The sequence below is a fragment of the Pleurodeles waltl genome, chromosome 11 (genome assembly GCF_031143425.1).
Source record: "Pleurodeles waltl isolate 20211129_DDA chromosome 11, aPleWal1.hap1.20221129, whole genome shotgun sequence".
Taxonomy (NCBI): Eukaryota; Metazoa; Chordata; class Amphibia; order Caudata; family Salamandridae; genus Pleurodeles; species Pleurodeles waltl.
Window position 1 is genome coordinate 999,185,709 of NC_090450.1, and position 26,585 is coordinate 999,212,293.

Sequence of the window (26,585 nt, forward strand, 5' to 3'; positions counted from 1 at the left end):
GTCGGCCCGGAGTAGAGTAACGTCTGTGGCGATTCTGGCGATTCTGGTTTCCAGGGACGTTTTGGTGTCGAGGATAGCCTGGAGAACCTGAGCAAATTGGGCAGAATGTGATTTGAGTGTAGTGTCTAGTTGTGCTAGGGTTTCCAAGACTCCCCCTTCCTTTAAGTTGAGAGCAAGCTCAGGTCCCGGAACCCCAGGTGCCTTAGGTTTGCCCATCATTGCCACCCAAAGAGGAATACAGTGAAGCGATGGAGAGGAACACTGGGGGGAGCAAAGCAAGGAGCAGAGGCAGCAGTGTGGGGTTCCGTGAAATCGAGGGGCACCAACAAGAGCAGGCAGCGTCGAAGCGAAGGGAAGTCGCCATGTACCCCCAAAGCGCAAAGGAGTCGCAAAAGTTTCTAGGCGGGTAACAGTCAGGACAGCACCTTCTCACACCTATGATGCGACCAGCTCGAGGTGGACCACTCCCCACCAGCACAAAACGGTCCAGTAATCGCCAGCATCAGGGCGCTTCCAACAGTTCTGCTCACCTCTGTGTAGTTGTCCGTCACCTCGCCGGGTGCACACATAGATGAAAGTCTCTCCTGGTGTCTGCAGAACGTGCGCTGCAAGCGCTATATGCAGGGACCCAATGTAGGGCACACCAGGAAAAGGAAGGATCAGCTGCCGTATTGGGGCAGCTCGCTGCGGGCAGCTAGCGGTCACCAATGTCTCAGAGCCTCCAGAGACGCGACTCAAAATCACCGGGTCCTCCGGGCAATAATTCCGGTGTACCGCGTAAGTATGTGAGGCCATAGGGAGTCCAGCCGGGCAGATCGTGCGGGCCGCCGTCACCAGTGGGGGGAGGCCCCCCGGGCGGGGGAGGAACGGCACGGACACCTGCAGGTATGATGGGGAGTCGTGCAGCGTACGCGGCCCCCCAGCAGGTTGAAGGCCGAGCGCTTATGTAGTGTCGGGTCCGGTCAGGGCATCACAAAAGGGATCCCCTGTGCTGCCATATTCAGCGCCCACCCGGTCGGTGCTGGAGCATTAAAGTGTACCTTCTGGGAGGTTCCCCCCTCCGCTTGCGCCGCCTCAGAGCAGTGTCAGGCCGCGCCGTCAAGGTCCCGGCCGCGGTGGTGCGTACGGGGCAGCGGGGCACCTCGTTACCCCAAAAACACCAGCCAGCTGTCTCAGGTAGCAAGATGTCATATATCTTAACTACACGAGCCCAAAAGATTGCGTGTATAGTGCGCTCAATGTTTCCTTCCAATTGTAACGTCACCGTATACACCCTATCGGGCTCGGAGACACGCATATCTGCTGTTTCAACTTGCATGAAGTCATCAGTTGCTTTCACCTCCAGATGCTCTAGAAGATTCCGGCGAACTATTATGACCTCTGCCGCACTGTCTAGCAGTGCTAGTGCCCAAGTCTTGTTCTTCAAGAGAACTCTCTTCCTGAGTGGCATGTCTAACTGAGACTGCTGCCACCTTTTTCTTTTTAAACTGTTGTTTTTGTTGTATCGGTTTCTCTTCCTTCTTGACAGAAACCTCCGAAGAGCGTTGTGATTCCTGTCTCAATTTCACGTACTCTATTCTCCACTCTGACCACCCACCTCTCTCATTTCTCTTTTCCGATGAGTCCTGAAAGGAACGAGATTGGCGTGTATCAGTATATTGATATCTATCAAGCGTTTTTATATTATCTCTATTTCTGAGATTATACCTATTCTGCGGGGTCTCCGTACGTGGAGATTCTCCCCTTTCTTTTTTAGGTGTTTTTTTTTTTTTCTCCCAGCGCTTCATATTACCCTCAGGTTGCTGTTTAGCATTTTCTTTACTAATTTCCCCTGAAATTGAGGTTTTTGTGGTCTAGCCCCCAGGCTATCTCGACCAATACTGGAATATGTTTCCGCTATTATTTTAGGCAGTTCCCGCTCCTGATCTTGTTGCGGGACGTCACGAAGACGCATGCGCACCGCAAGTGCAACTGCTTCCCCTTTAAGATTGCTTAGGATTATTGAAGAACCCGTGACAAAGTTGCCCATCAGTTGCATTCCCAAATCTAGGGCCGGGGCTGCCCTGTATTCATCCTGAATTTGTTTAAGCACTTCCGGTAGGTTGGCCAATGTCGGTGTACCGTGTGCCGTCGTATAGAGCGCAGCAAACACCGTGCCCCATGTATTACAATGTTCCACTGTGGGAACCATCCCAAAGGGTAAACACATAGTTAGTATTCTATGTTTGTCCTGAGGTCCCGTATGGGGAAATACCGCCTCCAGCGTATTAATTTTCTGTGCCAGCCAAAATGGAGTCTCCTCCCGTTTTGCTGGAACTTTACCCATAATAGAGTGTACAGTCACTGGGTTTATACCTGGTGTTACTGCATGTGGTTGTGCTGGAGCAGCACGCACTGGGTTTGTATTTAGTGTCTGCATCACAAATTGTACTAAGCGTCTATATGTAGCCGTTAAGTCTGTATATAAACGTCGAACTTCAGCCACCGCCATATTTTCAACCGCAGGATGTGGTGTATATGTGGCCAATAAAGGCCAGGTAGGACCATCATTATTTAGTGGACCTAACCTTACTGGTAATATTGTATGTGGTAGGGCGCCATCAAGCCAATTATTATGTTCTTGATAAGATAGAGGTATCTCTAAGTATGAGTACGCCCTGTACTGCCCAGGCGCGTTCGCAACTGTATATGTGTGAAATGTATTTGTGTTTCCATCAACTGCTGGAAATGTGACCCAAGAGTAAAAAAGTTCTGTTCTATAGGCTGCATGGGCAGCCACCACAAACGTGACTGGACCACCCTGGATCCTAAGACCATTTGCTGGCAAATGTGCTGTGAGCGGTTGTCTCATGTTAAGAGCTATTTGTATTACCTGGGGATTCGCCATTAGAAAAACAGCGAGAGTTCATAGAAGGCACACCAAGGCAGGGTTTTTCCTTTTAAGGTTCAAGCTTGAACAACCATTCGCTGTAAATAGGATTACTTTTACCGCGGTGGTGGAAATCCTCAGTGCCATGGACGTCTCCGCTAAAGGAACTGAGGGATCATTATATTATATGAGACCGAGACAAACTGGTGGACCTGAAAATTAGAGCCAGACCAAAAGTTGGCGGCGCCATGTCGCGTATGCTCTCATTATCCTAATGAGACTACTGGATTTTTGTGCGGCAGGGTCGTTCGCAGTGTGGGGGACTAAGTCTGACCCACAGTGAAGGACCCCTGTCACCCCAAATCCGGGTTATGCTCCGGCTAACTAGCAGTGCCTCATCCCTCCCAAAGGGAAGAGACAATTGGGCAGCCGAGCGCATGACATCTTAGTGCTTCCCAGGGAAGTCGTGGTCACACAGGTCACAACCAGTTCTCTTGTACAAAGTGCGGTCTCATATATGAATGACAAAGGCAGTTTGAGTTTTAAAGATTGGTTTAATAAAACGACTGCAATTTAGATAACAAGGCGTGAGCCGCAATAACTAGAACCATACAACACAGTAGGATTGAAATAGTAACGAGGAGAGTGAAACATAAAAATAAGGCTATCATATTGTAACTAAATTATGGGGGTCATTCCTACTCTGGCGGTCATGGACCGCCAGGGCAGGGGACGGAGGAAGCACCGCCAACAGGCTGGCGGTGCTTCAGGGGCAATTCTGACCGCGGCGGTAGAGCCGCGGTCAGAAAAGGGAAACCGGCGGTTTCCCGCCAGTTTTCCCCTGCCCCAGGGAATCCTCCACGGCAGCGCTGCAAGCAGCGCCGCCATGGGGATTCCGACCTCCTTCCTGCCATCCTGTTTCTGGCAGTTTTCACCACCAGAAACAGGATGGCGGGAACGGGTGTCGTGGGGCCCCCGGGGGCCCCTGCAGTGCCCATGCCACTGGCATGGGCACTGCAGGGGCCCCCTAACAGGGCCCCTTTAAGATTTTCAGTGTCTGCAAAGCAGACACTGAAAATCGCGACGGGTGCAATTGCACCCGTCGCACACCAGCAACTCCGCCGGCTCCATTCGGAGCCGGCTTCATCGTTGCTGGGGCTTTCCCGCTGGGCGGGCGGGCGGCCTTTTGGCGGTCGCCCGCCAGCCCAGCGGGAAAGTCAAAATGACCGCCGCGGTCATTTGACCGCGGTACGGTCTTTTGGTGGTTACCGCCTGGGGGCGCCGCCCGCCGGGGTAGGAATGACCCCCTATGTTCTCTCTAAGTTATACTTTGAGCACAGCATGTGAAGCTCTAAGCCTGCCTTTCTGGTTCCCCCGGGAGGACATCAACCCTCATACCTGAGCAAAGGCCTGTGATCTGGATCAGCATCTGCAACAGGGCAGTCAGCATCTAGTTGTGGGTTCCTGGTCGGAATCTCCCTCTCCCGTGGACTAGGACTAGAAAGTGTTTTTATAACTAACACGCAGATGTTCTAAGAAATGTCCCTACGTAAGGATGTGTACTTTCTACGAACACTAGAGACTAAGGTGGTCATTCCGCCCGCCCGTCGGAAGCCTCCTGAATACCGCCCCGCGGTCAATAGACCGCGAGGGGTATTCTGACTTTCCCGCTGGGCCGGCGGGCGATCTGATTCAGATCGCCCGCCGGCCCAGCGGGAAAGCGCCTTCCACAAGGATGCCGGCTCGGAATCGAGCCGGCGGAGTGGAAGGCGTGCGACGGGTGCAGCAGCACCCGTCGCGCTTTTCAGTGTCTGCATCGCAGACACTGAAAAGCCTAGTTGGGCCCTGTTAGGGGGCCCCTGCCGTGCCCATGCCATGGGCATGGGCACGGCAGGGGCCCCCAAGGGCCCCGCGACCCCCCCTACCGCCATCCTGTTCATGGCGGCTTTCCCGCCATGAACAGGATGGCGGTAGGGGGGGTCAGAATCCCCTCGGCGGCGCAGCGAGCTGCGCCGCCTTGGAGGATTCTAAGGGGCAGTGGAAAACCGGCGGGAGACCGCCGGTTTTCCCGTTCTGACCGCGGCCAAAGCGCCGCGGTCAGAATGACCAAGGGAGCACCGCCGGCCTGTCGGCGGTGCTCCCGCCCCCGTTGGCCCTGGCGGTAGAGAACCGCCAGGGTCAGAATGAGGGCCTAAGCGTCTACCACGTTTACCGGCAATGTACCAGAGTGTAGCCTAGACTGAAGCACAAAGCGAGCAAGAATGTATTGTTTGAGAACACAGTGCTGAAGTAAGCTAACAGTGTGATAGAATGAAATAAAACAAGACTGTGAAACTGGTTATTGTAAAATAACAGTGCGAGATTGAATAAAATGCATCTAGGGCAAAGTGCACAGAGGCCTAATACGTTAAGCTAATGCGCATAAAGCTACATTAAAAATGGTTACACTACACACTGACACACATCATAGTTATAACATGGACAGTGCATGGCATAGCAGCATCAGTGCGAGCTTCCCTGTCATACATCAAAGTAATAACAAGGGTAGCTCAGGGCGTAGCAGTTGTAGTGTAAGCTTTGTTTACACGTAGCATAGCTATCACATGAGTAGGGCAGGGCATAGCAGCTGTAGTGCAAGCATCACCCACACACATCATAGTTATAACATGTACGGGGCAGTGCAGGGTAGTAGGAGTGGAAGCTTCAGAGAGCGGGGCAAAGCAGCAGTAGTGCAAACTTCAATAACATACATCATAGTTACAACATAGGCATCTCAGGGCATAGCAGCAGAAGTGCAGGCTTCAAGCAAACACATCATAGTTATAACATGGGCAGCACAGGGGGTAGCAGCAGTAGTGCAAGCTTCACTGACACCTATCATAGTTAGAACATGGGCAGCACAGAGGGTAGCAGCAGTAGTGCAAGCTTCACTTACACCTATCAAAGTTAGAACATGGGCAGAGCAGGGCAAAGCAACATCAGTAGAAGCTTCACTGCCACACATCATAGTAATAACATGGGCAGCACACGGTGTAGCAGCAGTAGTGCAAGCTTCCCTAGCACATAGCATAGCTATAACATGTGCAAGGCAGTGCGTAGCAGCAGTAGTGCAAGCTTCACTAACACACATTATAGTTATAACATGGGCAGACTAGGGCATAGGAGTGGTTGTGCAAGCTTCAATAACACATATAAAACTCGGCAGCCCAGGGCATAGCAGCAGTTCAAGCTTAACTGAAACACATCATAGCTATAACATGGGTAGAGCAGGGCATAGCAGTGGCAGTGCAAGCTTCATTGACACACATCATAGTTATATTATACATAGCTCAGGGCATAGCAGCAGTAGTTCAAGCTTAACTGACACACATAATAGCTAAAACATGGGCAGAGTAGGGCGAAGCAGCATCAGGGGAAGTTCACTGACACAAGTCATGTAGTGAATCTTAGTTTGTTTTAATGGGATAACAGGAGTTAGCTTAGCCATTGGCTTGCGGACTCGTGCCCCCGTCACCTAGTGACTTTTAACCTACTTAGCTTGCTCTGTCTTAGCCCATTTCATTATTTACTTCTTCTAAGATGGCTGCCTTGTTTATAGTTAGGCCACTTGTTATGATTTGCATTATCAGTGCCACCACGTTAAGGCGTCAAGATCAAGTGACAAAGACAAACAAACAGTAGGTGTTCACACTTAGGGACTTTCCCTCTCCATGCTTTCGAGGGAATTGTTTATATTAATTGCCGCCCCAAGCATGCCGTTATCTATTGTTTGGGAACACACCTACGTCAGGGGTCCTTGTAGATCTGTATAAATACATCACACTTTAGACAGATAATCAGAGGGATTCCGACCAGAGGGCATCACCACCATCGATGATATCGATGCTGCACGTCGTCTTGATGCTGACCCAGTCTTCGCGTCCCTACGGAGTCTGAGATAGAGACCTCATTCCAAGGTAACGAGGGTTGGGGGCTCCTCTCACAGACATGGCATTGGCAGATAAGGTTTAACATACCCATCTCTCCTTTAGGTAGGAGGTTAGGCCTATCATGATAGGGTATTAGGACATATTACACACTTCATGTCTTTTCATGTTATTGCAAGATGGTGGGGGTCTTTGTAATAATGACTCTTGTCTTTACAATTCTGTTCCTTGCACTGTTCAGTGTCCAAATCATTGCAGCCCATGCAACTTATCGCAGATTGCAGTTGTGTTAAGTAAAAACCTTTGAATCTTTACTGCATCTTCGTTATTGCCTGTGTTTGGATGAGACTTGATGTATCTGTGAGAAAGGGGTAATCTCAGTTTAACCACGACGCTCCCTGAGATTTCATACCCTCTAATACATGTGTAAATGCTACCACAAATCACCTTTTACTATTTGGGTTTTTGGTGAGGTGCTGCTAGTGAGCCGGAAGGGTTGGGACGACAGCTGCAACTTGTTGTAGGATAGGCATAGTCACCTACAAACATAAGTACTGTCATCCATAAACCAGCAGTCTTGCCTAGAGCAAGAGTCCAAACTACGACAATCATAGGGATAACATGTGCAGCACAGGACGTAGCAGCAGTAGTGCAAGCTTCCCTAGCACATAGCATAGCTATAACATGGGCAGCGCAGTGCGTAGCAGCGTCAGTGCAAACTTCACTGACACACATCATAGATATAACATGGGCAGCGCAGTGCGTAGCAGTGTCAGTGCAAACTTCACTGACACACATCATAGATATAACATATGCAGAGCAGGGTGGAGCAGCAGTAGTGCAAGCTTCCCTAGCACATAGCAGAGTTATAACATGTGCAGGGCAGTGCATAGCAGAAGTAGTGCAAGCTTCACTGACACACATCATATTCATAACATGGGCAGCGCAGGACATAGCAGCATCAGTACAGGCTTCACTGATACACATCATAGTGAGAACATGGGCAGCACAGGACGTAGCAGCATCAGTACAAGCTTCACTGATATACATCATAGTGAGAACATGGGCAGGGTAGGACGTAGCAGCAGTATTGAAAGCTTCACTGACCCACATTAAAGTTACAACATGGGCAGGGCAGGGTTTGAACCAACAGCGCAAGCTTCACTGACACACATTCTAGTTATTACATGGGACGCACAGGGCTTGCACCATCATTGCAAGTTTCACTGACACACAGCATAGTCATAACATTTGCATTGCAGGGTGTAGGAGCTGCCGTACAAGCTTCACTCACACATAGCATATTTATAACATGGGCAGCACAGGGTGTAGCAGCAGTATTACAAGTTTACTGACACACATCATCGTTATAACATGGAAAGTGCATGGCATAGCAGCATAGGTGCAAGCTTCCCAGACACACATCATAGAAATACCATTGGCAGCGCAGGGCATGGCAGCTGTAGAATAAGCTTTGTTTACACATAGCATAGCTATAAAATGTGCAGGGCATAGCAGCTGTAGTGCAAGCGTCTCTCACACACTTCAGAGTTATAACATGAAGGGCAGTGCAGAGCAGCTGTAGTGCAAGCTTCACTGACACATATAGTTATAACACGGGAAGAGCAGGGCATAGCAGCAGGTGCGCAAGCTTCACAAACACACATCATAGTTATAACATTGGCCGCACAGGGCATGGCAGCAGGAATGCCAGCTTCCCTCACACATAGCATTGTTATACCATGGTCAGTGCAGGGTGTAACAGCAGTAGTGCAAGCTTCCCTAGCACATAGCTTAGTTATAACATGTTTGGGGCAGTGCGTAGCAGCAGTAGTGCAAGCTTCACTGACACATCATAGTTATAATATGGGCAGAGCAGGGCATTGCGGCAGCAGTGCAAGTTTGCAAGTTTCAATAGCATATATCACAGTTATAACATCAGCAGTGCAGTGCGTAGCAGCAGTAGTGCAAGCTTCCCTGAGACATAGTATAGTTATAACATGGATAGCGCAGGGCATAGCAGCAGTAGTTCAAGCTTCCCTGGCACACATCATAATTATAACATAGGCAATGCAGGGCATAGCAGCAGTAGTTCAAACTTCACTGACACACATCATAGCTATAACATGGGCAGAGTGGGTGACGCAGCATCAGTGGAAGCTTCACTGATACACATCACAGATAAAAAATGGGCAGCGCTTGGCGTAGCGGCATCAGTGCAAACTTCAGTGACACACATCATAGTTATAATATAGGCAGCGTAAGGTGTAGCAGTTGTAGTGCAAGCTTCCCTAGCACATACCATAGTTATAATATGTGCAGGGCAGTGGATAGCGTAGCAGCATCAATGCAAGTTTCACTGACACACCCTATAGCTATATTATGAGCAGCGCAGCATGTAGCAGCATTAGTTCAAGTTTCTCTGACACACATCATAGTCATAATATAGGCAGTGCAGGGCATATCAACAGTAATACAAGCTGCACTGGTATACATCATAGTTATAACAAAGGACATCGCAGGGCATAGCAGGAGTAGTACAAGCTTCACTGACACACATCTTATCTATAACATGGAAAGAGCAGGGTGTATCAGCAGTAGCGCAAGCTTCACTGACCTACATTATAGTTATAACGTAGGCAGCAGAGGGCATAGAAGCATCAGTGCAAACTGCACTGACACACAGTATAGTTATAACATAGGCAGCAAAGGGTGTAGAAGTATCAGTGCGAGATTCACTGACACACATCATAGTTATAACTTAGATCGTGCAAGGCGTAGCAGCATTAGTACAAGCTTCACTGACACACATCATAGATATAACATGGACAGATCAGGGTGAAGCAGCATCCGTGGAAGCTTCACTGACACACATCATAGTTAAGACATGAGCAGCTCTAGGCATAGCAGCTTCAGTGCAAACTTCACTGACACGGTTTAAGTTATAACATAGGCAGCACAGGGCATAGAAGCAGTAGTGCAAGCTTCACTCACACACATCATAGTTTTAACATTGACATTGCAAGGAGAAGCAGCGGTAGTGCAAGCTTCACTGACACACATCATAATTATAACATGAGCAGTACAGAGTGTAGCATCTGTAGTGCAAGCTTTACTCACATACATCATAGTTATAACATGGACAGTACAGGGCGTAGAGGCAGTAGTGCTCGCTTCAGTTAAACACTTTAAAGTTCCAACATGTGCATCTCACGGATTAGCAGTAGTAGTGCAAGCTTCACCGACACACATCATAATTATAACATGGACAGGGCAGGGATTAGCTGCAGTAGTGCAAGCTTCATTCTCCCACATAACACAATAATATCCTGGGCAATAGCAGTGCATGCTTTCTCACCGACGCAATGGTTTATTCGATCAGCATCAGTGAAAGCTTTGCTCACATGCATAGATTTATAAATTATTTACAGCAGCTTGCATGCTTCTGCATGGACACAGAACTTTACAGCGTGAGTAGCATCGGTGTGACCTTCATCGTACACGTAGAACTGTACAGCACAGGTCTCAGCTTCCATTACCCACAAAGAACATTTACAGCACAGGCTGCAATAGAGCAAGCTTCTCCTGTCTTTGAATGACCTCAAAGAGGCTATGCAACTCAGCAAGTCTGTGCAGAGAGTAAAAGGGATTTTGAGTGCAGAGGAATAACATCAGATAAAGGGAGATGATGCTGCAGCTGTCCTGCACAGTGTGTACATCACAGGCAAGACCTTGTGAGTACTTCATCCAGATCTATTGGCGTAAGTGGTTCTCTAGGCATCGCTCAAGGCATTACTATCAGTCTCAGAAGCCACGTCTGGTGGCTATTGATAGACACCAGAGACCAGGCCTTACACCATGTGCCCTTTTGTGGGCTGAACCAGTGACATACTGTGTACCAGTGCGGAGGCCATATCCAGGTTTTGCATTTAGCTCTAGGGCACATATCTGGAGTGTAGTGATCATTTCAGGATGCAACATCCAAGGTACTGTGTGCAGTCCAGGAGGTCTTATCTGAGGTGCCCTGTTCAGTTATGGTTGCTGTATACTACTTATTGTGGTAAGCGAATATCCTTGTCAGTATAAAGTCTGATGTGATTATCATGTCCTAAATATCATTTACAAAAATGTTGACAATGAACAGAAGATCTACTCTCAGTGGAATGGTATTGTTGTAAACAATATTTAAGACAAGATATTCATCTCAGACTATGGGCCTGATTCAGATCTTTGCAGGAGAGTTACTCCATTACAACGGTGATGGATATCTTGTCCGCCATAATATAAACACCGTAGGATATAATGGGATTTACATTTTAGAGGGTGGAATATCCGTCACCGTTGTGACAGAGTAACTTGTTCACCAAAATCTAAATCAGGTTCTTTATTTCTGACCTCTATTTCTGACATAAATCCTAAAAATTGTCATCTAGAGACTGCTAAATTACTATATCCTTATGTCTGCTAATTTGAAAAGTATGGCCATTCTCTTGAGGGTGTCTAGAAAATGTAAGACGTCCAAAAGAAAAGAATCTAAAAAGTAATCCCAGACAGAACTTTCAGACAACAGGTACATGGAAAAGGGACATTGAAGTCAAGTCTTACAGGAACTCTTTCAACAGCATCCAGAATCTCTAAACATTAGTAGGCATGAATGTGTGTGAGTGAAATGAGGATGGAGAGGTAGAATTAGGTGGGATTGAAGTGATGTTGAGAGTGCAGTGTGGTGGAGGGTAAGGGTCTGGGTAAAGGTGAGATGACATTGACGATGAGGTGGGTTGAGGCGCAGTGAGGCTGAAGTGGGAAGTGGCAAGGTTGAAGTGTGGTTGACGGAAAGGTGAGATGTGAAAGACTGAGGGGAAAGTGAGACTGGGACGCTAGAGGTGAGGTAGAAGTAAGGGTAATTTGAGGAGGAAAAAAGTTGAAGTTGAAGTGAGATGAGGTGACACTTGAGTGATGCTGAGGTCGAAGGGCATTCAGGTTGAAGGAGAGAGTAAGGTTGAAGATGGGATGAGGGTGACTTAAAGAACGCATGCCCATAAGGTGTGGTTGAGGGTATGGAGAAGAAGTGATGGTGTGAAATTGTGGTTGAGTTGAGGTTGATAAAAGACTGAGCTGACATGAGTTTGAAGTAAAGTTGAGGTGAGGTGAGGTGGTGACAGCTTTAGATGTGGTTTTTACAAGTTGAAGTTGCAATGATCTCAGTTGAAGGTGACCTAAGGAGGACATGAGGATTTCTCAGATAGGATGTGCTGACAGATGGTTAGAAGATGAGGAGTGGTCAGAGGAGGGGGAATGATTGAGGTGGCATGAAATGCCATTGGCATGGGGATGAACGTGAGGATGATGTGAATTTAAGTTGATGTTGAGGAGTCATAAGGTGAAGCTGAATTGAGGATGGATTGAGAAGTGTACAATGTGTGACAGTGGTTAAAGTCCAACAACACATCTCTTTGCGTCAAGAATAAGGTCATATCTTTGAGCCCTGAACTGTCAGGTACCTTCTTCCAAAGTCCTTCTGCAACTGCTATGTCCCACCTCTGTTCATTATGTCCAATTAAGAACCTGTTGAGAGCACATTTGAATTTACTAACACATAGTAAATGTTGTGTTTAGCGAAATCATTCCCATCTATGTTGTGTTGACCAAATTCCTTCCCAATCTCATGAATGATCAATTTCCCTCTCAAGGGTAGGTTCTTAACAACACCTCCGGATTCTAACAACTCTGACAAACATCAGCTCTGAGCCTGCATCCATTCTTAGGACCTGTCTCTACAACAGACAGAAGCTTCCCTCTGTTAGGTACTGTCCGGTTCTGGCTTCAAATCAAACTAGCCCGAAAGAAGTTGCCAGGGAGGTGCCTAATACAGCAAGAACATTGCCATCATAAAATGCGTCAATAAATATGTGACACCTCCAAAACTGAAAGCACAGGCAGAACAACATTTAATGTTATTGGAGTAATACTTGGAGGTGTATTAAGAAGGATTATTGAGCTGCAAATTCAACTAACTCCAACTCGATTACCTATGTTAGCCACAGCAGTGTTTCTGGCCTTCAATTTTCATTTCAAAGACTCCTCTCTGCCCTCCTTTATCCATTTAGTACATATTTCTATATTCACTAGAGCTGAAATTCCCAGGCTAAGGAATCATAACTGATTTTTGGCCAGGCCTTCAGTTGTCTGCAGAGATCAGAGCTTGCTCAGTATCCACCAGCTAATGAGGAGACTTGTCAAGACATCAAATTTGAGCCAGTATGATGAAAGATGTTCACAGCTTTGAAACTGCACATCACCGGCTGCTTGCAGGACCACAGGCGGCCATCTTGTGTCTCTCCCACTCATCACAGTGAAAGTCGCGCCTCTTCAAAACCAGCCATGCAACGTAGCACTCAGGCTTCCTGCTTAATTAAGAATCATAACCAATGAGCCAATTAGCAAATGGATTGGGAAAAACGCCTCAACACTAATAAGCAGAGGGAAACTGTTTTATGATTTTTCTTTTCTGCCCATAACGCAGGTCCACAGCCACATCATCAATTTGCTACTTTTATGGCACAAAATTAACCTAATGGATACTGGAGCACTGCCAGCATGGTGGAGAAATTCCAGCTGTCCTTCCTACTCAAAGTAATTTTCACTGTCAAATGTATGACACCAAAGGTGAAATCCACTGCAAACTTCACAAGTGGCCTTAAGCGGCTCTGCTGTTGGAGTAACATTTATAAGGAAGTCTACATCAGAGGCCCAGTTATTGATGTGATACTTATTTCACCTGATAAACTCACACTCACTGACTCAGAACTTATCAGGTCTCATAAATGCCTCCAAATGATGAGTTTTTGGGGAATAACATGCAGATTTTGTTGCTCACAGAAATCTTAGGTTCAATATGTGCAGTAGCAAGATTTTCGTAACATATCTCGATGAACAGGGCAGCTCGTAATAAGGGCCTTATGTGCTCCCCTAGTCTGCACTGCACACACACACACAAAATAGCTGTTGTTAGTTAAATATTTCATTGTTGTCCCCCATCTTCCTTTACTGACATACAGTTGTGTGACCCCGCGACCTCCATATTGAGTAGAAGTAAGTGCTTAAAGTGGGCTGGTGCTGTCCGGTACCGTGTAACTGCACTTTTGTAATCTGAAAGCGAGAGTACCTGAACCTCTCAGAACTGGTGCAATACATTTAAGACCGTACCTGCACTTCTCAGCACTGTTGCAACACATGTAATGGGTGAGTCTCTTCACTTCGCAGCACTGCTGCAGTACATTTAATGGGAGAGTACCTGCACTTCTCAGCATTGCTGCAGTACATTTAATGGGAGAGTATAAACACTTCTCAGCACTGCTGCAATATATTTAGGAGGAAAGTACCTGCACTTCTCAGCACTGTTGCAAGACATTTAATGGGAGGATACCTTCACTTGTCAGTGTTGCTGCAGTACATTTAATGGGAGAGTTCCTGCACTTCTCAGTGTTGCTACAGTACATTTAATGGGAGAGTTCCTGCACTTCTCAGGACTGCTACAATACATTTAATGGAGGAGTACCATCACTTCTCAGCAATGCTGAAATGCATTAAATGGGAGAGTACCTGCACTGCCGCAGTACATTTAATGGAAGAGTTCCTGCACTTCTCAGGACTGCTGCAGCACATTTAATGGGAGAGTACCGGCACTTCTCAGCACTGCTGCAATACATTTAATGGGAGAGTACCGGCACTTCTCAGCACTGCTGCAGCACATTTAATGGGAATGTACCAGCACTTCTCAGCACTGCTGCAGTAAATTTAATGGGAGAGTACCGGCACTACTCAGCACTGCTGCAATACATTTAATGGGAGAGTGCCTGCACTTCTCAGCACTGCTGCAGCACATTTAATGGGAGAGTACCTGCACTTCTCAGCACTGCTGCAGTACATTTAATGGGAGAGTACCAGCACTTCTCAGCAATGCTGCAATGCATTAAATAGGAGAGTACCTGCACTGCCGCAGTACATTTAATGGAAGAGTTCCTACACTTCTCAGGGCTGCTGCAGTACATTTAATCAGAGAGTACCAGCACTTCTCAGAGGCAAACAGGTACTCTAAATAGTGAGTACATGCACTTCTCTATTTTGATTTAAAGCACTGGTACCATTAAGGTATTTGTAACATAAGTGATTAACCTTATGGGCCGTGCAACCCTATTATATCTGCCAATAACCCGAGCTGCACTCTTAGATAAATCTGTTTTAGTTTTACCTATCAGAGGTCATATCCGGGCATCCTCAAGAGAGGTCTGTCTGGCTGCTGTCTGGTCTGGAAACAGTCAACGAGGAGCATTTATTTAACACAGCACATCTTTGGGATTGGTTCCACTTCCCATTGGGTTGATTCATCACAAGTCAGGTTCTTAGGGTAGGGAGAGTCCCCTTAACCCCCGGTGAATGGAGAGCTAGTGGCAGGACATATTACTCCAGAGTGTGTTCCTTAGGTGAGTAGGAGTGGCGGGGGTGCGTGTTCCTAATTGACCCATAGGAGGCAGTGTTGTAGGGAATGGCAGTAGAGGGGTGCCATAGCTGGAAGTTATCGGCTAGCAGTAGGGGAAGCTGACAGCAACAGAGACCGCAGTGGGCGGATCTGGTTGGCAGATTGCTTGGAGGATGGCTATTATTGGTCGGGTGGATGAGAGGGTGTGCCTGAGTCTGCCTGTAAGAGAGCTCTTGGAGACTGAGGAAGTCCTTCAGAGGGGCTGAAGAATATCGCTGAAGGGAGTGGCCATGGTAGACATCAAAAAACATGACTAGAAAATATTGTGTTTCCCCAATCACCTAGGGGTTATGTCATCACATCCCACCCATCACCTGGAAAACTGAAAATCAGAGGCCTTACTTAATAATTGTGCCCCAGTAATGTTGCTGGTAACAATGCAGGCCCACTACACTCCAACAAGCCCCATTAGATATGTAGGGATATCTGTCACCTCCACTCAACTATGGCTCTACATTAATGGAGGTGTGTCAACTGCTCAACCAATGGCAGAGTCTCCCAAAGACAATTGTACATTGGGTTTCCTTGATCAAAATGAATGTCGTTCCATTATCATTATTTATATCATGATTAAAATACCACAATCATTTTTTGGCACAAAAGATTCTGCACTATGACACTTTGGGGGTGATTCTGACCTTGGCGGTCTTTTCGCAAGACCGCCGAGTTACCGCCGCGGTAAAGACCGCCGACTGCGGCGGTATGCCGCAGCGTATTCCGACCGCTGGGAGCGTTCCGCCGGAAAACCGCCAGCAGCCACACTGGCGGTCGGCGGGAAAGTGGAGACTGGTCAACCTCCACCGCCACGCCAGCAGAACACCGCCCACAGAATTACGACCCACATTTCTGTGTGGCGGTCTTCTGTTGGCGGTCTTCTGTTGGCGGTCACGTCCCTATGGCTCCCGTCGCCTCCCGGAGGACCAACGCAAGGTAAGTTGATCGTCCGTGAGGGGAGGGGGGGGGGTGTTGTGTGATGTGTGCGTGCATGGGGGTGTGTAGAGGGGGTGTGTGAGTGCGTGCATGCGGGCGGGGGGTGCCGCTGTGCCTATGGGCAATGTGTGTAGTTCGGCGGGTGCGCATGTTGGCATGTATGTGTGAGGGTATGTGCCCCCGTTGTGTATGTGTGTGTGTAGGGGGTGTGCATATGTGCATGTTGGGGGTGCGTGCATGTCGGGGTGCGTGTATGTGCATGTCGGGGTGGGGGGGGCAGGGGGTTTGTAACATCTCTGGGGGGTGGCAGGGGGTGGGGGGGGGACTCGTGGGGGGTAGTGGGGGGTGGGGGAGACCCCTATCAGTGCCAGGGATGGAATTCCCTGGCCCCGATAGTGCCTACCGCTATGGTTCGCATGGCGGTTCCCGACCGCCAAAAACCGCGGCGGTAAGCAGGGTCATGATGCGGTTGGCGGTCTTGGGTCGACCGCTGGGCCGGAGTGCGCAAACTCCAGCCCGTCGGTCATGACCGCCGTGGCGGTCGGAGTGGGAAAGTGGCGGTCGATCGCGGCGGTGACCGCGGCGGTCAGAATGCCATTTTTTGGACCGCCGGTCTGTTCGCGGTCCGACCGCCGCCTCTCCGCCGACCGCCGGGGTTAGAATCACCCCCTTTATGTGCCAACCTTGAGCTTCAAGCTGTCCGTTTAGCTCTGGAAGAGGGAGGGCTGGCACTTCTTAGAATGAAATCATATTACCAAGCAGATTTTATGGACTGGTTGGTAAGATCTGCTAAGAACATGTTGAGTGGTAGTAATTTCTACTTGAAAAGAATGCTCAGCATAGCAGAAATCAAACTTTTTGCTATTTTAAAAAATCCCTGGCTACCAAAGAGGTCCAGATAGGGCACCTTGGGTGATTGTGGTTACATTCAGTAGGATCTGGCGAGAATATGGAGTCGCTGGGTTCCATCCACAGTTAAAACTAATTGAGTGTATTCCATTGGGTCTGTCTTTAAGCAACAAAATTTCCCAGCCTTTGGGGAAATCTGGGGTTCTAGAGAATAAACGATTTTACAGCTCGGAAGAAGTGCTAAAAATCAGTACGGGTAGCAGGGTGTGCCTGATCCACCCGCTCGCAGAGTTGGGCAGCAGGGTGTGCCTGATTCCACCCGCTCGCAGAATTGGGCAGCAGGGTGTGCCTGATCCACCCGCTCGCAGAGTTGGGCAGCAGGGTGTGCCTGATTCCACCCGCTAGCAGAGTTGGGCAGCAGGGTGTGCCTGATTCCACCCGCTCGCAGAGTTGGGCAGCAGGGTGTGCCTGATTCCACCCGCTCGCAGAACTCTGCGGAAGCTCGCAGAGTTTTTGTATAACTCCTTGAAATTCTGCGGAGTAAAACCCTGTGAGTTCCGCCCAGGCCTACTCTATGCATTGTTCTTCACTCTTCACCAGCTGTCAGGGTCTCATTCCCGGGCCTCACTTTCACTCAACGCTAAGTGTCATTTACTACTGCAGCCCTCCAGGATGTGCCCTGAAGTTGACCTTAGGAGCTATTGTGTGAAGTCACTGGACATGAAGATTGAGCAACCCCTTTAGTCTGTGGTTTATCCAAGCTGCTGTTAGCCTCTGTGCTGTTTTCCACATACTTTAGTTCATCCAGGGAGCCAGGGGCATGTTCCTGTCCACCCACTAGCGTGTCCGCAGCCACAGTCCTTTGCCCCTGTGGGATCTGTGCCCTTAGAGACCCCCACAGGTCTCAGACCTCCTCATCTGCAGGTCTTCCAGATGCTCTCCTCAGCACCGGGCAGGAGTGTGTGTTCACAAGCACAGATGGGATGTGCGAAAGGAAAGCCATAACAAGAACACATGTCAGTCCCCCGGCAGTGTAGGGCCATACAGGGGCATAGCATCCGTGGGGGAGGGGGTACGGGTAAGGGCTTAGGGGCGTTGGGATGCTACACCACCCTAATAAAAGTATTTGTCTGATAAATTGTTGGGCACAGGTGCTTTCAGTGGGCAATGTGAGCTCTCAGTCGGATTTCACCAGGGATGTTTACACACACACAGGCTCTCTGCTTTGAAAGTCCTCAGAATATTGGATATTTTACAAAATATTGTGTTTTTCCTCTTAGTACCCTACACATCCGCATTCATCCCCCTTTCCACTGCCTCTTGTGCACCCTGCTTTCCTCTAATGTATTGAAACATTGTATGTCAGCCTGTTTGTCAGAAAATCTGAAGCTCACCCCCCCTAAACGACCCCCCCGCCAGTCTTACTGACTAAGGGCCGCCGGGGCCAGACCCAACCAGGCGCCCACAGACCCCGAGGGTCCCAGTCCCATCCGAGCAAGGACCGGTGCTGAGTCTCAGCGACAGAGACCAATGTGGGAAGTTTCCATCCATCCCTCCTGTGAATACTCTATGAACACTGTGGGTTTATTCATCCTTGATGGGGCGTTAGGCCCACAAAAGGACCCCTGCAGCGGATTTTGAGGGTGGTTAAGGACTGACCTCCCCTATAAAGAACATTTATTGAGGCTCAGCCTGAGGGCTTTCCGCCTGGAGCACTGCGCTGTCAGAAATGCAAATCTGGCGTCGGATCAATATTCGGGGAGTCAAGGGCGCACTTCTGCTGATCAGTCGGAAAAGCACAAAAAACCATGAGGGGGTCAGCATCAGAGCTACCGCGTCCTCGAAGAGCCCCTGACGGGTTTCTGAGCCGCGCCTGCAATGTGCGAGGTGGATAGCGGCTCGATGTAAGCTGGAGCCTTCTGGGTCCATGGACAGTGGGATGGTACCTCAGGCTTGACTGCGCTATACATGAACGAATGGGTGCATGGATGGACGAATGAATGGGTGAATTAACGAATGGATGGATGAACAAATTAATGGATGGACGGATTAAATGGATGGATGGATTGACGAAGGAATGAATGAATGAATGGATGGATGCAAATACGGGTGAATGGATTAGGGGATGTATAAATGTATTGATGGATGGGTGGATGGATGGATTCATGAATGGAAGAATGGATGAATGAATGAATGCATGATACATGGATGGACTCAGGGATGGTTAAATGAATGGATGAGTGCATGAATTAATAAATGGATGGATGAGTGGATGGATAGATGGATGTATAGATGGATGGATGGGAGAATGGATAGATGAATGGATGAATAAATAAATGGATGAGTGGGTGGGTGGGTGAATTAATGCATGGATGGATGGGTGGACTAACAAATGGATAAATAAATGGATGAATGAAAGGATGGGTGGCTAAATGACTGAATGGTGAATGAATGAATTGATGGATGGAAAAACAATTGGATGAATGAATGTATGGATAAATTACTGGATGAGTGGGTAAATTAAGAAATGGATGGATGGATGGGTGGGTAGATGGCTGGCTGAATGAATGAACCAATGAATGAATTAATGGATGGATGGATGAAATAATGAACCTCTTCTTAGTGTCATACCTTTTTCATTCTGTCACAATGGCACGCAGCACTAGGAAACTGTCGGGCATGAGTTGGTCCATCAAGGGTCGTCTCTCAGGACTAGCACTGAGTAAACTTAAAAGCAGACGCAGCCTTGACGAAAACCTGGGTGATATTTCACAGGAATTCCGTCTTTGCACGTGTGTACTTCATACTGCGACGATGGAGATGGACAGCAACACACAAAACATACCCCTCCTGAGGATCAGTTCAATAGTGCCGCTGTGACTTGAGGATGGCACACTCTGGGTGCCTAAAACGGAAGCACCACAATTGATAAGCATGCTGCACACTGTTAAAGCGACTTTTCACAGTATGGTGTGTTGGCGTGTGCCTCAACACACCAGTTGTAGGCACTGTGGCTGCAGACTCACTCAAGACCCTCTCTATGAGGATATTCACGCCCACCTCAAAGGAACAAGCGGTTCGTTATTTGCATTTGTAATGGACCATGACAGACAGGCGCTAGACAGTGCGCGTAAAGCGCCTTGACAAGGACCAGTTTCGGTTTTTGATGGCCTGTTTATTGCCTCAGCACATAGCCAGACATGCCCATCTCAAATGACAATAATGAACTGTTTGGGTTTATAACCCCAGACATGAGAATATAACCCGGATTTACCAAGCCATTGCACCACCCTTGCGTTGCACACGCCGACGCAGCGCAACAAAATGGCTTATTTGGGATTAACAAAGGAACACAAGGCCTAGCTTGCTTTGTCTTGTATGGCTTTGTAAAGAAATGTCACGCAATGCAGCAGCTTGGGCAAGATTGCATCAGATTTCTTAGTGGTGGGGGTTCCGTGTACCCACCCATGCATTCTTACAGGTCCAGATTTGTAACGCTGGAATTGGTGCACCTATCACAGAGAGGCGTAACCAGGAGAAATAGGTTTATTGTTCCCCCTGTTAATTCCTCTTTGTATGCATGATGCTTTCTGCATAATAAATGCAAAGATGGTGGAGCGGCTGTGGCACTTTTCAGCTCCCTCCTGTTCACGCAATGCAACTCTGCTTGCTGCCCTGAGTTGTGTGAACTTTGGACGAATATGTCCCCAAGCATCCGTGACCCAGTGCATGGCCACCCGACTGTGCGCACGCGCGGCACACGAGGGCAGTGATTGGAGAATTGTCTTTAACAAAGTATGGCCAAAGTACATTATAATACGGCATCCACGCGCCTGCGCACTCACACGAGGCCGTTTCTGGGTGCTTTTTAATAATTTACAAAAATCACATTCACAGGAAACAAAGACTGGAAAACTAATACTTTAGCATCCAAGGCCTATGCTTGTTACTTTTGAGATGCTGAAAATAAAGGCACTGCCTGGGTAGGAGGAGCAGCAGGGTCCACTGCTAGCCATTTCACGTCACTAGGCCCGGGCCTCTCTCAGGGCTCTCTCATCCTCTTCTGCATATTCAGGAGGAGGGCTCTAACACCATCTGCCATGAGGCACTGGCTAGCCAAGGTCACCATCACTAACTCAGCCCCCTCTGAGGGTTCTCTCACCCTCTCCTGCATCTTCAGGAAGAGGGCTCTCCCACCATCTGCCATGTGGCCTTGGCTAGCCCAGGTTATCGTCACTAGCCCAGCCCTCTCTGAGGGCTCTCTCATCCTCTTCTGCATCTTCAGGAGGAGGGCTCTCCCACCATCTGCCATGAGGCCCTGGCTAGCCAAGGTCACCATCACGAGCCCGGGACCTCCCTGAGGGCTCCCTCATGCTCTTATCCACCTGCAGGAGGAGAGTTCTCCCACCATCTGTCATGTGGCCTTGGCTAGCCCAAGTCACTGTCAAAAGCCCTGTCCCTCTCTGAGGGCTCTTCCATTCTCTTCTGCACCTGCAGGAGGAGGGCTCATCCACCATCTGCCATGTGGCCTTGGCTAGCCCAGGTTATCGTCACTAGCCCAGCCCTCTCTGAGGGCTCTCTCATCCTCTTCTGCATCTTCAGGAGGAGGGCTCTCCCACCATCTGCAATGAGGCCCTGGCTAGCCAAGGTCACTATCACGAGCCCAGGACCTCCCTGAGGGCTCCCTCATGCTCTTCTCCACCTGCAGGAGGAGAGTTCTCCCACCATCTGTCATGTGGCCTTGGTTAGCCCAAGTCACTGTCAAAAGCCCTGTCCCTCTCTGAGGGCTGTTCCATTCTCTTCTGCACCTGCAGGAGGAGGGCTCATCCACCATCTGCCATGTGGCATTGGCTAGACCAGGTTATCGTCACTAGCCCAGCCCTCTCTCAGGGCTCTCTCATCCCATACGGTACCTGCAGGAGGTGGGCTCTCCCACTATCTGTCATGTGGTCCTGGCTAGCTCATGTCACTGTCACCAGCCCTGACCCTCTCTGAAGGATCTCTCATCCTCTACTGCACCTGCATTAGGCGGTCTCTCCCACCATCTGCCATGTGGTCCTGGCTAGCCCAGGTCACTAGCCGCAGCCCTCTGCGAGGGTCCTCCCTTTATCTGCCATGTGGCCCTGGCACCTGCACACTTCACTGCTCCTTGCTTGCTCCAACCACAGTGTAGCTTAACTCTTCCATCACTCAGTCTGGCCTCAACACCTCTGCTCTGGACAGCAGGTTTAGTGCTCAGAACTGTTTTATGTTCAACTGCAGCTGCTTCCATCATATGTGCAGTGATCCGGCTGGTCATGTTATTAATGTGATGGCAGTCCTGCTCTCTGGCACAGTATGATTCAGTGCAGTAATTGTATTACCTGCTCACCCAGTTACTCTTGCTACCCTCAGCACCATCCATCTTCGGCAATGAGATGTGAGTGCTGCAGAGTGCATGTTACAGACTCCAGCAGGCTTCTCTTGTGTGGCATCAGAGGGGGACTTTGGCTTTTGTTTACACTACATTATCCTCAAATGAATTAGCAATCACACTAACAGAAGATGAATATTTTTAAAGACTGTAATCACTGTGCAGCCATGGAATATGGAACACAGGTTTCATACTTTTGCCCAGATTTAGGAAGACTTGTGTTTGGGTTGTGTTACTTTTTTATGGCAGACCTGATGTAAAGTGTTGGGTTGGTATTTACCTAAAATACCTAAAATAGGATTCACGTTTTTTATAACCCAAAGTACTGCAACACAGAGCAATGCACTGCCCTGCGTTACTTTGGGCCAGATGTATCAAGGATCCGTTTTGCAATTCTCAAATAGCGATTTTTAAGAATTTGCTATTTAAGAAATGCAAAATGGTATGTATCATATTTGCGATTCGGTAATTTCCCAAATTGCGAATTCCAGTTAGGAATTTGCAAATTAGGAAATGCAAATCCAGGGTCCTGGGGGCCTAAGGCCCCCTCTGCTGCACCCCCCCAAAATATTTTAGGACATGTAAGGCGCACACATGCCAAAGGGGCATGTGTGTGTTACATGTCAATTTTAAAAATGCATTTTTTTTTTTTTTTAACATTTGCACATGGTTACCACCAAATTGAATTTGGTGGTAATTGCGATTCCTTAATGCACAATTTACATTAAGGAAAAGCTTGATACATGTGCTTAAGAACTCGCAAATAAGGATTCCTTATTTGTGATTTCTTATTTAGAGAATCACACTTTGCGATTCTCTAACCGGGGTCGCAATTTTAAGGAATCGCAATTTTAGCGATTCCTTAAAATTGCATTGCGAATGCCTTTCATACATCATGAAAGGCATTTTTGCATTCGCAAACGGCCAAATTCTGTGATTCGCACCGTTTGCGAATGCAAATACACTTGATACATCTGGCCCTTTGTACCATGCGGGCCTTCCAAGGGTAGAGCATGGGAGTTCCCAGGCATCCTCCCATGGGTTTTTGATGCAAATCCCTATCTACAAACCATTCAAGACATGGATGCGTGTCAAAATCCTGCACCTCCCTGATGCAAACGTACAGAGGAGAAATGTTTTCATTTCTTCCTGGTTTTATCTCTTTGCATGTGTAATGCATTCTACAGCACATATCCAACATGGGAAACATCACCACATCTTACCAAATATGGTGCTGTTCTGCTCTCTCCCTTTCAAGTAACACAGCACAACAACTCTTCTAGGCTGATTTATAGGCTCTTGGAAGTTTCCTGAGGTCAGGCTGAGCAGCTGATGCCAGCAGCTAAAGGCAACCAGGCCATCAGTGGAAGAGCCTCCAATAGGAGCATCTTCTGTGAGTGATCACGAGGACTCAATACCAGAAGTGGATGATGTGGAAGAAGAATTGGAATTCCCTCAAATAAATCAAGCAGTGTGTGAAACCATTGTTAAGTTCTCCATAATGATGTGATGAGCCCCCAGCTGCCATCTGTGCTAGGTACCCGGAGTACGTAACAAAAGGAGTAAAAGTAAAAAATGCCCTGATGGCCAGCCCTCAAAAAAAGCCTCCGCTACTGGGGGATGAGGCTCCATTCTCCAACTGAAGAACCAATCCATTTGGAAGGTAAAATGGGGCACGAATGAGTCTATTGAGAAATGATTACTAAGGGGGTCATTCTGACCTTGGCGGTCCATGACCGCCATGGCGGAGTGCGGCGGAAGCACCGCCAACAGGCTGGCGGTGCTTCCTGGGCAATTCTGACCGCGGCGGTAAAGCCGCGGTCGGAAAAGGGGAGCCGGCGGTTTCCCGCCGGTTTCCCGCTGGCCCAGGGAACCCGCCATGGCGGCGCTGCTTGCAGCACCGCCATGGGGATTCTGACCCCCTTCCCGCCAGCCTGTTTCTGGCGGTGTCCACCGCCAGAACCAGGATGGCGGGAACGGGTGCCGTGGGGCCCCCTAACAGGGCCCCACAAAGATTTTCACTGTCTGCTTAGCAGACAGTGAAAATCGCGACGGGTGCCACTGCACCCGTCGCACCCCTTCAACTCCGCCGGCTCCATTCCGAGCCGGCTTCATTGTTGAAGGGGCTGTCCCGCTGGGCCGGGCGGCGGTCTTCTGGCGGTCGCCCGCCGGCCCAGCGGGAAAGCCGGAATGGTCTCCGCGGTCTTTCGGCGGGAACCGCTTGGCGGGCGGCGACTGCTGACCGCCGCGGTCAGAATGACCGCCTAAGTCTGTTTAGACTCTGAAATATCCCAAGATACAATTGTCAATCTCTTTGATTTACCAATTCCCTGGAAAATCCATCTGCTATCGTGTTGTCTGCTCTTGGAAGATGATCCGCTTTGAAAGGGATGCCACAACGTGGAGCTAGAAGTTCCACATGGCCTTTGCTCTTTCTGCTAAAGGTTTGGATTTAGCGCTTCCATCTTATTGTTGTGACTGTTGTAAGATTGTCCTTGCAAGACAGGACTGCAGTTTGCCCGGGCTGTTGTAAAGAGATAGCAAAAAAGTTAACAACAGTGAGTCTTTGAATCTGACTTAACTCACTTTCGATTTGGGTCTATCTGTGAAGAGGAAGTTGAAGTGTCTCCTTTTGAGAATTTACCAAAAAATCTAGAAATTCTAGTTTCTAAAAGGGGACAAGTGCAGACTTCTACCAATTCACCACCAAACCCAACGCCTAGGATCAAGCAAATAGCTATTTGTATGTGAGTCCTTAGAGTTTCCTGATCCTATCATTGTGTCCTCCAAGTTAATTAACATTCGAAATCCCTGCATTATTAGTGCTGCCATCATATGTTCTGGACATCTGGTTAAATCCCAAGGTGCGGATCACAGACAGACAGGAGAGCAGTGACCTGTATGCCTGACCTGCCTAATAAACTGGAGAGATATCCAGTGAGGGGGAAAGTTGGGATTGAAAGATATGCATTCTTTAACTCTGTTCTCAATTTCCATCTCACAGGAGAACTCTGTCTCTAAGATGGAGTTATGATTTTCATTTTCATTCTCTAATGTTGGTATAGCATGAATTGATTGAATTGTCTCAGACGTCTGACAGCTCAAAGTTAGCTTCCCATTTTAGATCAAGAAACTATAATTTGTGCCCTTGCCATGCACCATTGATGACCTAATGTATTACATTACGAATGACACCCTCAATTACATCATTTATAACATTATTGATGACATAATCCAATAAGTATGTTAATTTGTTTTATAATTTGCATAGTGGTGGGTGACTAACATATTACTTCTCCACCTAATTTTGTACCGGCTGTATGCTTCTAATGCATCATAGGTGGCAGAGGTATTGAAGATGTTATGAACCTTTGTATTGAAGAGCAACTCTGTGTGCAGGTGACAATTGACGACTTGTTTTTCATACAAGTTTTGTTGTACTGCATAAAAATGTTCTAACAGGGCAATGATTCTACTTATTAGATACTGAGAGATTGATTTACAACTCAGCGGACTGGTTACTCTGTCAGAAAGGTGGCAAATATCCCATCCACCAAAATCTAAATTCCATTACATCCAATGGGATTGAGATTTTTGCGGAGGAGATATCTGTCACCGTTCAATAAGAGTAACCTGTCTGCCAAGGCCCAAATCAGGCCCTAAGTATTTTAAGCCGCCTTCAGTTATTACAGAGAATCATCTCTGCATGACAATTTCTACATACCATAGAAGACTGTGTGCCATCAGGTACTAACCTATGTGCATGTGCCTGTTTAGCTTCAGAAGATGGGGGATCTGTAAAGTTTTCACCACAGTATGAAGACTCCAGGTAGTGCGGTCTTTTGCAATTTCATATCTTGGTTATTTTAAGTGAATAGTCTCTCTTTGGACACGTTTTGTATAGAGTGTACATTGTTTTTAGTAGATACTGTTTAGTACCCTGTGGTGTATTGCTCATGAGAAATCCACTGCCTGGGAATAGTGTGGTAAAAAGTAAACTCTCTCCGTAGAGGATAAACTGGTTACAGTGACCACTTTTCTACTCATATCCACTTAATT